Below are 15,334 nucleotides of genomic sequence, written 5' to 3' on the forward strand. Positions count from 1 at the left end.
CCAGCACTCTCCAAGTGAGACAGGGCCTTGTGAGTGAGAAAGATGATGGTATTCTCCACACCAATGTGCTGCTGGTAACCAAACTGCGGGGGGTCCAGGAAGGCAGAGAGCAGTGGCCTCAGGTGCTGGAGAACAAGCCTTTCAAATGTCTTCATCACATGCGACGTTAGCACCACCCTGTAGTCATTGAGAGTGCTGGGACGTCCTTTCTTAGGTACTGGGACGATGCAGGACGTCTTCCATAGGTCAGGCACCTTCTTCAACCTCAAAGAGAGGTTGAAGAGGTGCTGAAAGACACCAGCAAGCTGCCCAGCACACTCCCTGAGGACCCTGGGGCTGATGTTGTCCAGCCTGCTGGCTTTATTCCGCCTCAGTCTGGAGAACACACTCTGTACCTGGCTGGAAGTGAGGGTGAGGCGGTGGGTAGGAGAGGGGTATCTGTGGTTGTGTCAGTGTCCGAAGGAGTGGGCCAGTGGGTTGAGGGGGGGCTGAGGAGTGAAGGGGGGCAGTGGAGTGAGGGGGGGCAGTGGGGAGAGGGGCTGTCAGCTGAAGCTGATGATGACCAGGGGGAGCAGAGTCTACAGCAGAGGTGTGAATAGGTACAGTGATGGTGGGTGGGGACTCAGATCCACAGACAGAGCTCGCAGGGGGTATTATTGTCTCAAACCTATTGAAGAATAAGTTTAGCTCTGTTGCAAATTAATTAAAAAAAATTAATTAAATGGAGAAAGCCAGAATTGGCTAAAGACGCAAGGATAACAGAAAGTAGAAGAGCTGTTTATGAACTTTTGTTGGCCCTTGTGGGAGTTTTTCTGTGAATGAAATGTCAAGTTCGGATGAAGAAATGAATCCTGTTGGAGACGTGGATGGCACTGCCGTGCGTCTGCGCACATCGCGATCAGGAAAGGCTTCACATTTAACAAGTAGAATGAATATTGTGAATAATCTGCTGATTGATAAGGAATATCTTGAGGAGGTTAAAGAAAACATGCTGAAATTTAATGAGCTATTGGAGGACTTTAAAGATTTGCGCGGATGTTGGATGAGGACGCACGGAAAGAGGACAACGATAATTGGTATCAGCCATGATATGATCAAATAATAGCCTTTTTTGCCACCGTAACAAAATGGATTAAAGATTCGGAAACTCCCAGTTCACCCAGCTCAACTGAACGTCCTCCTGTTGACTCTCAAGGAGGAGAAATGCCACCTGGGGAAGGTGAGCATGCACAGGCACAAGCAGGCCCAGATGACGTAGATGGGTGCTCGGTGGTGTCACTTAAAACAATCAAATCCAACGCATCGGCGTCATCCTCTGCATTGTGCATCAGTGCAGAAGCTGAGAGGGCAGCTTTGATGGTCCAAGCTGCCAAGTTATAGGAAAAACATGCCATTGAAGAGCAAGAACAAACGCTAAGAAAGAGAAGAGAAACATTGGAACTAGAAACACAAATAGCAGCCACTACAGCCAAAATGAACTACCTGAAAGAGGCTGAAATGACCATGCTTGACCCTGTCCAAACTGCTGCAGCTCCAGCTGTAGTTCAGAGACTTGAATTTAGTGCATCAGCAGCTGCCCATGCACAACTGGATGAGAGGCTGCAGAGTTCACTCCCTGATGAAAGTGCTCCAGTTGTTAAAAGCAGAGCAGGAGCCCACTTTCAGTCCCTCTTTTTTGATTTTGATGAAGGACACTGTCAAAGTCACCCTGTTGTTCAATCTGAAGCCAGCTGTCAAGCATGGCCACACCCAACCTCAGCACCTCCGTTATATGCCCAGCTCAAAACACATAGTCATTGTCCCTGGAGCAAAACCCTCCTGCGTCCAGCTCAGCACAGAATCACATGATACAAATATTGGAAAATCAGAGCAGCTTGACAAGGATTCTTGTGAAACAGCAACTTCTGTCCACCCTACCACTAGGAAATATTCCGCAGTTCGATGGACAAATTCTGGAGTACAAGTCCTTCATTCACTCCTTTGAGAACATGGTTGAAAATAAGACAGACAACAACAGAGACAGGCTACAGTTCCTTATCCAGTACACAAAAGGACAAACACAAAAACTGGTCAAGAGCTGTGAGTATGTCTCCAGACCGAGGATATCAAAAGGCAAAACAGTTGTTAAAAGAAAACTTTGGAAATGAATACAAAATCTCTTGTGCTTACCTGGAAAAGGTCTTATCCTGGCCTCAAATTAAATCTGAGGACTCAAGGTCATTGCAGGAGTATGCCATGTTTCTCGGGAGAAAGATAAAAATAAAGATAAAAAAGGATGAACAATACAAGCAGGAGCACTGCGCATCAAGCACTTTGTCCTTTAAATAAGTAGGAGCAGGACAAAATAGTTTTTTTTGCCTCTACACTCAAAAAAATAATTTGTTGGATTTACTTAATACAGTTATGTCAACAATTTCCACGAAACTGAGTTGTGTTAGAAATAATTCAACAATATTATTAATATGGCAATAACTAACTTATGTTCAACCAGCAAGACTGTATGAGATAATTTCAACATTATTTGGTCAACTTAGACTTAATTAATAGGTCAGTGTCCAGCTAACTAAACTGACAAACATAAATTCAACATGATGATGTTTCTTTTGCGTTAATTTAATGTGTTTATTAATACCAACATAAAGATATTTCATTACACTGACTTAACACACTAATGTAAATACAACTTAACTATTAGACCTCTACTACTCAACTGTATTTAGTTAGACCAACTAAACCACACCCTTTAGTTCCAACATAACTGACTTAAGCAAGTGTGGCAAGTACGACTGGATTTTGTTTCACTTAATTGGTTTTCATTGTTACAATGATAGTAGCTTAAAGCAGAATTACTAAACCTGATTATGTCAACAATTTCCACACAATGTAGTTAAGTAAATTCAAATCAAAATACTCTGGATCTGTGAAAAATCACATTTATTAGAAATAAAACATAACACTCAATGCTTACAAACCTGGTCAGCTGGAGACCTATTGCCAACAAATACAAATTAAAAGACCAAATAACCAACAGTGGGACTTTATGTACTAAATTCAAATTTGACACTTTAGTCTTTTCATTGGATTTGTCAACATTAGAATGGGGCTGCAACAATTGATCAATTCTTAAATTAATCACCACTATTTTAATAGTTGATTAATCAGTTTAAGCAATTTTCTTGAATATTTTCTGGTTGCTTTACTCCTCTCTGACAGTAAACTGAATGTTGTTGGGTTGTGGGCAAAATAAGACGTCACCTCAGGCTTTGATAAACAGTAACTATAAATCGATTAATAAGAATAATCAACTATGAAAATAATCGTTAGTTGCAGCCCTGCTTTAGAATACAGAAAATCACCAGCCTCCACTCTATACAACTATGAGCAGAACAGTCACAAATATTTAAAACCTAAAACCTTGAACTTGTTGGACATTATAGAATGGTTATTGGTACAGATACAATTAACATGTTCAAATAACTCCCGCCTCTATCTTAGAAACCATTTGTCAACATCTCTAGCTCACATTTATGTCCAAATTTCTAAATCAAAATGTTCAAATTAAAATATTTCACCTTATACTATCTTATTTGTTTACAGCTAATATTACACCATTCCCAATTAACACCAAGTCTCTCTTACGGAACCTGAGAAGCTTTCCAAAAGGAGGCAGAATGAAAATGGCTGAATATTTACATAAACATTTTTCTTCAATTACAGAAAACTGTAAAATGAAATCTTTGATAACTAACAACCCTGAAATTGCTGTAGTTCTGTGCAATGTAGAAATACTGCAATATGCAGCAAATTTCATTTTTTTCTCCCTGGCTTCAGCAGTGTACATTTTGTGAACGTTTTGAAAGTCTCTTAATTATTTGAAAACAAAACAATTCCACTCCTAATTATAACAGTTCAGTATGTAGATCCAAGACAGTTTTCTGCCAGATCATTTGGGATGAAACCTCTCCTTCAAGTTTTCCTCTGTGCTGCCTCAGACCACATTAAGGTCTTTAATGTTCCCCACTCCACATGCAGTGTCTAAGATGTTCCTTCAAATAGTTTGTTTTTCAGCACTTGGGCCTTTGTTGAGAGATTGGTGCCATCCAGTTCCATCACAAGTTTTTGGAGAACCTCAAATGTGTACTTCAGGTTTGCTTGGTAGCTCAAGTCCAGTGAGTACATGAGGCCAAATAACATGGCAAGTGCATTTGCAACGTTACCAAGGTCATGAAGCACTTCCACACCTTCGATGATTATTCCAACATCTTCCAGGTCGTCTGTGGGTTCCGCACGCTCTTTGCTTATGGTGAAGATTCCCAGGACCGTCTGCTCAATAGTCTCTTGGTTGTCCTCAACATCCTCAAAAACAGAACAAATAAACCTTCAATTACATCTTAGACACCAGAAAAAAAAACTCTGTCTTAAGTGACATTTATCCAACCTTATCATTTCCATCATTCCAGACTACATTTAGTGTAGTTTTTCTAATTTTGCTGTTGGTTTAGGGATGTTAACCATTAATCAGTGAACTGCCAAGATTGTTTACCGGTTGAATCATGAAACTGTCAACTCCATTCTTTTTTCACACAGTGCAGCCAAACACTAGGCTAAAAATACAGTACAGACCTACAGATGTGGAATATTATTCTGTTAAAATTCACTTGTGATATGAAGGGAAAACGAGGGAGCAAAGGCCAGATACAGACGCATTTGGAACAGTTTGTGCGTTCGATTTAAATTTTCCCAAATTTTTGCATTATTACAACACAATAGTCAGGACTGCGGTGAATCATGCGCTCTCCAACAGGCTGATCCTGCTGCTGGAGCAGAGGGGCTGTCAGAGTACTCTGCTTCTTCCCCGTGCGCAGTGATGGGAAGATTTAAATTGAACAAATAGTTCCAAATGTGCTCTTCATTGTTGAAAAGTAGCCCTACAAGTTAGCCTTCATTAAAGAAGTCTGTATGTATTCTACCCCTTATTCTCTCCCTCTTTTTCCCTTCATATCATAACAGTGAATTTTAATACAACAGTCATCTACATGTGTAGCCTGGTGTTTGGCTGAACTGTCAAGAAAAAGAGTTCACAGTTTCAGGATTTAACCTGCTTTGCTGTGCTCCAGCTGAAGGGACAGAGCAAACTAGATGCATTTTTTGACTGGTAAATTGAAAAATAGTTAAAACTACATACATCCATGACTTAAACCTTTAAACAGTTCTCCACACACTGCTATTAAAGTTAGTGAGAAGGGATTTTTTCCCATCCAAACAATAATAAACTGATCTAATAAAAAGTAATTGTGTGTATGTGTGTGTAGGTGTGGGTATGCCCCAAGTCTGTTACTGTTCTTCTGTGGTATAGTTTGTTTAAAGACAGCTTCAAAAGGTAAAAAAGCAATCCTATTTTTAGTTTCTGGAGAGAAATTATGTACAAAGCAGTGAACAAAATACTTACAAGGTAGTCTCTTATGAGGTTTTCAGGGTCTTCGTTGAGGTAAACAATTAGTGCTTTCAGTACACAGGCTCGTCTTGTTTCAATGGCACCATTCTACAGCAGAGAACGAGGGAAATGTATATGAGGGGTTATATTATTATTGTACAGCAAATAACACTTGAGATGCATCACTCTTCAAGCAAACTGTTCAGGACACAGATTTTTCATTTTCAACTTCAATTTTAAGTTCACAGGCAGCATTGCAGTACATTTTTTTGGCATGGTCGAACATGCTTTTATTTTATTTTATTTTATTAGAGAAATTAAAAATTTTGTTTCAAGACAACAACTCTGCACAAGGTGCACATTGTTAGATTTCATGTGAATGCAGCCGCTTCATCCTGTCCACTGTGTGCATCTCAGCACCGCTCTCAGTGGAAAACAGACAGATCTGCAGCTCAGCTAGTTACATCTAAGACACAGACAGAGGGGAGAGACTGAGAAAGCAGTGCAACCTGGGTGCTATGTTGTCATAGAGTGCTGAACTCACTTCCTGTGTGCTGCCCCAAGGCTGACTCTCAGAAACATTCAGAAAACAGCAAAATAGTGAGAAACTAAGAAAATCGAGGCAGAGGACGGTCTTTGCAGAGACAAAATGTTACACATTGACAGTGGGTCAGGAGTGATGATTGAGAGATTGTTTTATAAACTGCAGCAACTTCAATCGGTGTGCCTTTAAGAAGCTGTGTAAACAGGTGTTTGAATAAAAAATATCCTCCCATTAAACAGATAATGCCTTAAATATTGCTCAGTATACAACAGGAATACAGCTACTAAAATATTCTGGATGGCCAGACAATTATTAGAAAATACACCTTGTCCATGTCTGCAATGATAGTCCTTATTTTTCTTCCTGCGGCTCCTCCTTTCCTTCGGAAAACTGTCATTAGCCGGGAGGAGTGATGATCCAGCTGCTGCATGAACTTAGATCTCAGGGGGACAGTGGTGATGCGAGTAAACTCTGCTTCAACCTACAAACATTTAACAATGACAGTATAAAATTAATTAATGAACCAATGACGTTATTATCACTTCTTGATAACTGAAATTCTGCCAGAGTGGCACATAAAATGGGTAATTCTAAACCACAGACCTGCAAACTCATATGAGGTTAAAAAGATGACATGTTAGTAAACTAATCCTCTGTAGAAGGGTCTGAGAGTGTCCTCCCCCTTAAGAAAAAAATGTGATTTTAATATGTAAACAAAGCATTCTGGTGCACTCTGAAAGTAACAACAAAACTGACATCAGGCAAACCTACATCTGCTGTTTGTGTTTGCTGCAGACATTCATATTTTTACATTCACCTTAGCAATTAAATATAAGGACTAAGTAGGGTACTACAATAGTAGTTACTGAGTACTTTTACTTTTGTACTTATGTAGGACATTAAATGCAGGATTTTTGCTGTAATTTGGGATGGTATTAGAATTTTATCGATAGGTAATTTTTCATTAATAAATGATTGCTTTTTCGAAAAATTTATTACAAAGTTTTAATACATATTTATATTTTAAATAAATGTTTCTAGAGCAGCAACAGCAGTGTTATAACAGCAAAGTAGTTGTATGAAATCAATAACATCTCACTGGAAACAAATCTAAATTTGTTTGTGACAAATAAATTAAATTATATTAAGGAGATGGTTGATGGTTGCTGTATGTTAAGATTATAAAGCATGAAGTACACAGAACATTGTTGGCAGGTATGAGAGCAATGCAGCATTACCCTGTCCAGAATGAGGACACCTTTCATGAACAATTAGTTTTCCCACAGCAGTAATTTTCAGACAGGTAGTATGATTCTCTAGCCCTGTTCCAATGACTGGCACATTTGATATAGTTTAGCATTGTTTAAGTAACTAGACACATTTGCCACAATGTTTTTTCTGGAGAATTGCATTACACAAACAAAGACAGTTCAACTTGCAATAGAATAAGTTCATAATCACAATTTTAACTTTTGGATGAACATTCCTTTTTATGTTATCCCTTCCTTCCCTTAATAAAAAAAAAAAAAAAAAAAAAGAAAAAGAAAAACACTGAAATTGGTAATCAACACAGCATATGACTGACCTCACGCTCCGAAAAGAGAGCTGGCCACCTTCTTTTGAGCTTGGCAATGAAAGGCTTGTCTTCAACCACCTCATGCCATCTGTAAGCAAATGTCCTTTCCATTTTCTCCTTAATCACCTGTTGGTTGTTGCTCTTTGTCACCTCAGTCAGTAGTGACAGCCTCTCCTCCTCTAGACTCTCTTTGGATTGTCCTGTTGGGTAGTTCGGACAGTAGTTCACCTCTGCTCTTCTAGGTTTCTTCACTTGATTTGGAGATGTGCGTGGATCACCTTGTTTACGCTTGAGGGAATTAACATTTAACTCTACACATCCAATGTTGCGCAGCTTTGTGCGATAGTTTGCCATTTTATATTTCAAACTGATCTTCCACCCATAGAAGCCAGTAACAGAACCTCTCTCCCTTAAACATGGGTGTTTCTTCACTAGTGCTTCAGCTACTGCATCAAATTCAGCACTTGAGGGATAAGCTTTGTATTTAATGATCTGTGATGCCAAACATTCAAAAATAACAGACTTCATTCTTGGACTAGGACTGAAGAGGGTACCATTACTTTGAAAGTCATTATTTGCACGCTGGAGTTGGATCTCCACATCATAGACAAACTCGGGCACAGGAAAGACGTCTGGCCATGGATCACATCTCAGGGATGATGATGATGATGATGATGACTCCGAAGATGAGAGAATGTCAGTGTCCACAGATGAAATGGAAGCAATCTTATCCAGGCTGGGTTAAGAAGCGAGGCTACTTGCAGATGGAGTGTTTGGGAGGTAAATCACTTTGATTGTAGCCTTGTTTTGAATGTCTGAGGTGGATGTCAGATTTATGAACTCATCAAAATCAGTGTCCTTGTATTGTAGTCTAAAGTCTCCTGACACCTCACATTGTCTCTGTATCTCAGTTTTTAGTTCCTCAACAGAGCCCGGTATTCCCAAAGGCAGGGTCAATTTTTTAGAGTCATTTTCTCCTAGGATGATGCGAAGCACTGCTGAAGAAGCCATATTGGTCAACAGGTTATTCTGAAGAAAAGCACAAGAAGAAAATTAATACAGACAAAAAAAGCTTATAGGTAAAACAATTCTACTGAGTGGACAGTATCTGTTTATCATCAAAATGAGTATCATAGGGATTAAGGCATACCTTTAGTGTAAAGCAAGTATTCCCCAAACTGTTGTGCAAATATTAATTTTGGCTTTTAAAATGCCTTAAATTTTTTTAAGATTCATGATCCTTTGTGGAATTACACAGTCACAGTGAACATTATGTAAGCATTATTTTTTGTCAATGAATGTTACATGTTAATCCACTTTAAACTGCAGACCGATTGGAAATGTCTGCTCTATGTCAACACATTTTTTTTAACTTAAAAACTGAAACATGTAGATTAGCAAATATTTCAAAAATCTTATGTTACTTGGTCATTGTTCAGATTTATGTCAGTGTGGCTGTATGAGGTACTTGTCACTAGTGTATTACCTACAGTAGATGGTGACCAGCATGCCCACAATTTAGAGAACCAGGAGTCCCTAAAGGGAAGCTATGCAATGTACTGCTGTGGACGGAGGCAGCAGAAAACAGCAATCAATAGTAGTAGTAATAGTAATAGTGTACACTATAATAAATATAATAAATAAGAATATTCTCACAGCATTATCTTGCCATCAGACAGCCTTTTCTGATGAGGAAATGAAGCTGTAAGTCACATGTTTTAAAGCAAACAGAGTCCTGCCAATAATTTTACCTCACAGAACATGGTTCTGGTCTACTGCTGCCATGATCCACTGCAATTAATGTTAGTTTTGATCCTAACTAATGTGCTAAAACACAAAAGTCACACAGTAACACAAACTAACTGATCACAGCAGAAGTAGACCAGAAACTCCTGTGTTCTATGACAGGAGCCTGGTGGGTTTTATGGGTGCCTAGATGGGCATAACACCTTCAGTTCACTGTCAGAAAAGGCTGTCTGACAGCAAGATTAAGCAGTGAAAGTATCACAATGTATCACAGACTTAAAATGATTATTTCAGGTGTTTAAAATAAATTTTTCTGCTGTCCCTGTTCACAGCAGTACATTGTTTAGCTTCTGTGTCGGGACACTTGATGGCCATCTACTGTAGGTAATACACTGACTATGGATAAATACTTCAAACAACCACACTTCACTCCACTTTTTCTGACATTTTCAGAGTGCTATAAAATGGTTATTTTGTAGCAGATGTTCCTTCAAGAAAAGACTGCAGTGTTATTATCATTTCACTCATATCGCATTAACAGACTAACAATGGGCAGTCAACCTATTGATTACATTACCTAAAATACAAATAAACTCGATTCCTTTGACTGTACAGTCAGTCACGGTAAGCCAGTTGCAGTTAATGTACCCTCTAGCAGAGATGAGGCACGGTCAACACAGATCTTATTTGTTCTACCTAACCTCACTTCTTTCTAACTCTACAACCCCTGATTTATTTCTTTGTCAATTTTGTAGTCTTAAGTTGCAACAGATGCTGGCTCAAGTAGCATCATCACCTCCCCCTGGAGCCACAAAAACCTTAATACTATTTTTTTTCCACATGTGAAGTGGTACTCAGTTTAATGTGTAAAATCAGTTGTCTTTGAACAGTCATCTTGTGTCTCATTTTTACAGTTTATTCCCATTAAGACAGTCAGTGAAAGCCAAGTAAAAATCAAGAATAATTACCAGACACGTGTATGTATCTTTTAAGGGTGACCATTCTGCGGGTTCCACACTTGTAGTCAACCAGGGGATAGTTGTCAGTCAGTTCAGTTAACTCGGCCAATACAATCTGTCTTGCTGAAGACGACTGTATCTCAAATGCTCTGTAGTGCTCCCTGTACCATGAAGCTAATTTTCTGCATATGAAGATCAATGTGTTTTCCAATATACACATTTGAAGTATCTTTACAAATTCAGGCAGTCCACCAACTGATCCATGCACAATAATCATCCCATTTCTATATTCTATGCCATTGCTAGAGACACTCTGTGCTAGTGTAACTGTTGTGAGACCCGGGTATTTTTGACTAAGGTGAAGTGCTACATCCTCTTTCATGACATCTATCTGAATTGTCGAGACGTGAGTCACATCAAAGGCTGATTTCTCATAACTCCTTGCGTGCATGTGATAGCCAATCATTAGTTGATGCTTATTTGTCAAAGACAGAGTAATGTTCTTGAAACACTTTGTGTGTCTGACAACCTGTTTGAAAAAACTGTGCTTGGCCTCAAAACGCATCGTCCAAAACATAACAATGGGGCCGAACAGCTTTATCATTTCTGGATAATACTCAAGAAAATGATGTTTTGGCAGGAGTACCGCATCTGGAAATACTTCTTTATATCTCTGTCTGTGCTCTGAGATTTTATACTCTAAATATGCCACAGACTCTTCACAGTGCACAGGTGCAACAACCAGCTCTACAATATCTTTCAAGTCTAGAATCACTTTCCAGGCTGGCTCATCTTCAGGGATCAAATGACCAATCATAAATGGTAATAACCTTAACAAACACCAATTTTCATGTGCGTTGCCACCAATTGTTTTGCGACTTGTAAAATTATGTGGCACTAAGTGAGGGTGATTTTTTTTGTCAGCCCACTTGTATTGAAAGTTTTTAATGTGCTTATTAAGGTCGTCAAGCGTAAACAACTTCTTAGAAATAAGTACACCAAAGCACAGTGCGAGCTCAACGGGGACTATGCCCTCAAAAAGATCATGGACAACATCAGGGTGATATCCTGACGTGACACAGAAGTGGGCAAATCTCTCTGTGAAAACACAAGCTTTTTTCACACCAAAAAAGCTACCTCCTTTTGCCTGGGCAGTATTTACATGGAATTTATGAAGTTCTTTGTTTCTGAGGGTAAATGCACCTGATTTCACTTCTTTTACTTGAGTTTCTGACCGTTGAGCCGTGCAAAACCTACAAAAATACTGGCCTGAAAAACTTTCCACAAAGCCGCCTATTCCATGTGCCGCAAGGTTGTCCGACACCACACACTGAAGTGTCCCCTTCACAAATGTACCCAGCTGTGAGACAAAAACACCCTGTTGCTCCAAGGTAACGAGATCTTGAAGTAGTGGCTCAAATATTTTGTGATAGCCATACGTCTTTACGTCATCACTTTTACATAAGAGAGCCAGGTATATTGAGGCCAAAGAGGAATGGCTGCCAGGGGGTAAATTTCCCAAAATCCAATACACTTCACACAGTTTGTGTGTTTTACGTGAAGTACCGAGAGGGTTGCAAACCTCAGAATCATCTACATATAGACAGACAGAGATCCTCAATTCCTCTCCTGAAAGAAAAACATTATTCTTGCAGTACTGCCCATCTTCAAAAAATCTGTAATGCAGTTGGTCATTCACTATCTGTTGCTGGCTTCTCTTTTCAATAACCTTACTGAGTACATCCTTTTGATTGAGTAGCTGCTGTAAAAACTTTATCAAAGGAACATACTGAAAACTTCTTTTAGCCTTAGCATCAAGTATAAACTGAACTGGCTCAACAACATTATCTTTGTAATATTGCTTCTGCTTAAAAGCAGTCGCTAATGGTCCTTCCTTGCCTAAGGCTTTTGACAGGGGGTTAGCTGAAGAAAGTTTACATCCCAACTCTTTGATGAGTAATTGGTCAACTACCAGGTTATGATTATTGAAGAAGTCAGCAAGAATGTTGTTAGATACAGGCACCAGGGCAGAACTAACCAAAAACTGCAACTCACTTAACAGCTCATCAACAGCAGAGGCTGGTACATGGAAACAGTTTTCCAACTTCAATAAGACAAATGCTAATTTCTGTTCTATAACTTTTAGCGAGTCCTCAGGTTTTGGGATCAGTGCACCATCTTCAAGTTCAGGATCATCAAATAACTCATCACTCTCTGTCAAACATGTATCTCCCAAAGTAAAATTTAGTGAATCTGCTGTGTTATTTTTCACAATTCCAGTTTTGAAATCATTCAGTGTATATGTCTTGTGCTTTCTGTTCTTATGAGTTTGATATGTTCCATAAATATTATAAAGAACAATTTTCAAACATACAACATACAGTTTCATGTTTCTTTAGATGGCTGTTAACATGAGTTAAAAATTCTTTCAATGAGGTAATGTGGCTACATGAACAATTATGGCAGCTGAATGTTGTACAATCTACTGATCTTTGAGATGTCTGATCAAAATGTGATCTACAAAGGTGACTTCGGAGAGCATTCCAAGTTCTAAATGTGCATGGGCAGTTTAAATATGTGCATGGATAAGGATGTCTGCGACCAAAGTGGCCATGTTTTAATCTGTAGTGCTTCAATAACTGATATCTTGTAGTTTCCTCTGCAGCACACTCTTTACACTTCCACATTCATGGTACTGAAAATGACACAAAACAACAAAACAAAAAATGACTATGCCACATACAGCATTACCTTTATATATTTGTTGCTACTTTATCCATAGTCATTGTATTACCCACAGTAGTCAGTGGTTGGAAGCAGACAGGAGTGCCTACATGGAAGCTAAGTGGACAGTGTCGCCATAATAACATTTCATTTTTTTTTTCCAAACGGAAAAACAAAGTATGCCAAATTTAAAATATTTACACCATATTACCCTGCCCCCTGCATCAGACACACCTTTCCATGGTAAAAACGAAAAGAAAAAAAGAAAACAAAATAACACTTATTTGTCAAAGAAATTTGATGGTTTTGAAGAGACCATTATATAACTCCAGTTTTATCAGATGGGGTCTGATCAAACACTTAAACTGATGTTGATTTTTTTGGTTGGCCCTTTTGTATGCAGCTAAAATACATTTTTCTACTGACCCTGTCCACAGCAGTACAAAGCTTAGCTTCTGTGCCTGGTCTCCTGTCTGCTTCTCCAAACTGGGGGTGTGCTAACCACCATATACAGAGAGTAATGCACGGATAAGTATCTCACACATAATTATCTCATACAACCACACTTTAAGATAAGATAAGATAAGATAAGATAAGATAAGATAAGATAAGATAAGATGTTCCTTTATTCGTCCCGCAGTGGGGAAATTCACAGTGTAACAGCAGCAGAAGAGGGCATCAGTAAAAAGAGACAATAGACATTAAATAGCAAATAAACAATATAAACAAGTAATATAGAAAAACTATGAACAGTATGAACAATTGAGCAGGTTAAATACAGAAACTAGTAACCTAAAATGAAAGATATATACATTTTATTGATATATTGCTCCTTAAGTTGAAATTCACTGAGTAAAATAATTTCACAGTATAAGTGAACACAGTTGTACTTATAGGGTCGGTGTACCTTCCGTTCATTCTATTTCCAATTCTGAAACGCAAATCGGAAAACAAAAAAAACAGGCATTTTTAGTTTTCCAATATATGTAGCAAATTTTAAAACAAACAAACAAGAGCTGTTATCCATTAAAATATCGCCATAAAATTGGATTTTGTGTTGTTTTCCTATTATAGATTTTTATATTCCCAGATAAACACGAAGAATCCAATCTATGCTAATCCAAAATACAAAAATGTGTGGATATCTGTATTATTACAAGGTGAATCGGAAGCAGTATTTTAGCTTTAATGCACAAAATGCGGTGAACCGGAAGCAGTATTTTAGCTTTTTTTCTGCGAGTACGTCTTAAACACAGCAGATTGGGTTGGCAGCAGTCTAAAGACGGATGAGATGGCGTCACTCGAGCCCTACGAAAATGTAATTAGAGAAATGATTACACAGAATTTCTCGTACGCCGACATTTCAACAAATTTGTCAGAACTAGGTGTGAAGGAAGGATGCTCAGCAAATGAGTGTCAGGAGATTTTGTGCACGCCACAACATTTCCAGGAGGGGACATGTATCCGACTCACAATTAGAGGCTGCTATCAGCAGGGCAATAAATCAGGTAGGTTTTTTTTTGTTTTCTTTGATTTACAGAGGTGGGTAGTTACGAGTTACATTTACCTGATGAGGTTTTTGGATAAGTTGTACTTCTAAGATAGTTTTACATCATCTCCATACTTTTTACATTTACTTGAGTAGGTTTGTGAAGAAGACTGTACTCTTACTAGACTCCATTAGGCTACACTGAGCTGGTTACTTTCTTCTTTACCCATTAACTATCCTACGCATTATTATCCCCCCGTGCATCAATTTAATGTTGTATTTTGTCAGACAGAGGGACTTCTGCCATAGGCTCTACCACCTGACTGTGTTCCTCCAATCACATTTGGAAATGTGTGTTTCTTGTGCTGTAATTTGTTATTTTGTAAATATTTCATTTATTTTTATGTATTCTATTATTTTATTGATTGGAAGTACTCAAATTTACCTAAAGATTATGATTTTGTATTTTTGTCTGATTAAATGTATGTTTTCACAAATTAATCGGATGTTACTCAACAGTTGCTCAGTACTTGAGTAGTTTTTTCGCCAAGTACTTTTTTACTCTAACTCGCAACACCTACTTGACTCACATTTTTCTGAAGTAACGATACTCTTAATTGAGTAGAATTTTTGGCTTCTCTACCCACCTCTGTTGATTTATTTCTAGACTCCATGAAGACTAGGTCAAATGTCACAGCTTACTTATGTTGATTCATCAGACAGGGTCAACATATGGTCAAAAGATGATGACCGGGTACCTGTCTGCAATGGGAGTGGTTGCTGGTGAACGCCGGGTGGGGAAGATTTTGAGAACAACTCATTGTCCCTATCACGAAATGTGAGTGTAAGTATCTTTTGCAAG

General features: G+C 38.5%; 1 protein-coding gene across 3 annotated transcripts in view; it reads left to right on the forward strand.

Moving 5' to 3' along the window:
- The window catches only part of sorcs2 (sortilin-related VPS10 domain containing receptor 2), a 1,110,317-nt gene that overhangs the window by 946,201 nt on the left and 148,782 nt on the right, over positions 1 to 15,334 (forward strand). The window lies entirely within an intron of this gene.

The sequence above is a fragment of the Epinephelus fuscoguttatus genome, linkage group LG23 (assembly GCF_011397635.1).
Source record: "Epinephelus fuscoguttatus linkage group LG23, E.fuscoguttatus.final_Chr_v1".
Lineage (NCBI taxonomy): Eukaryota > Metazoa > Chordata > Actinopteri > Perciformes > Serranidae > Epinephelus > Epinephelus fuscoguttatus.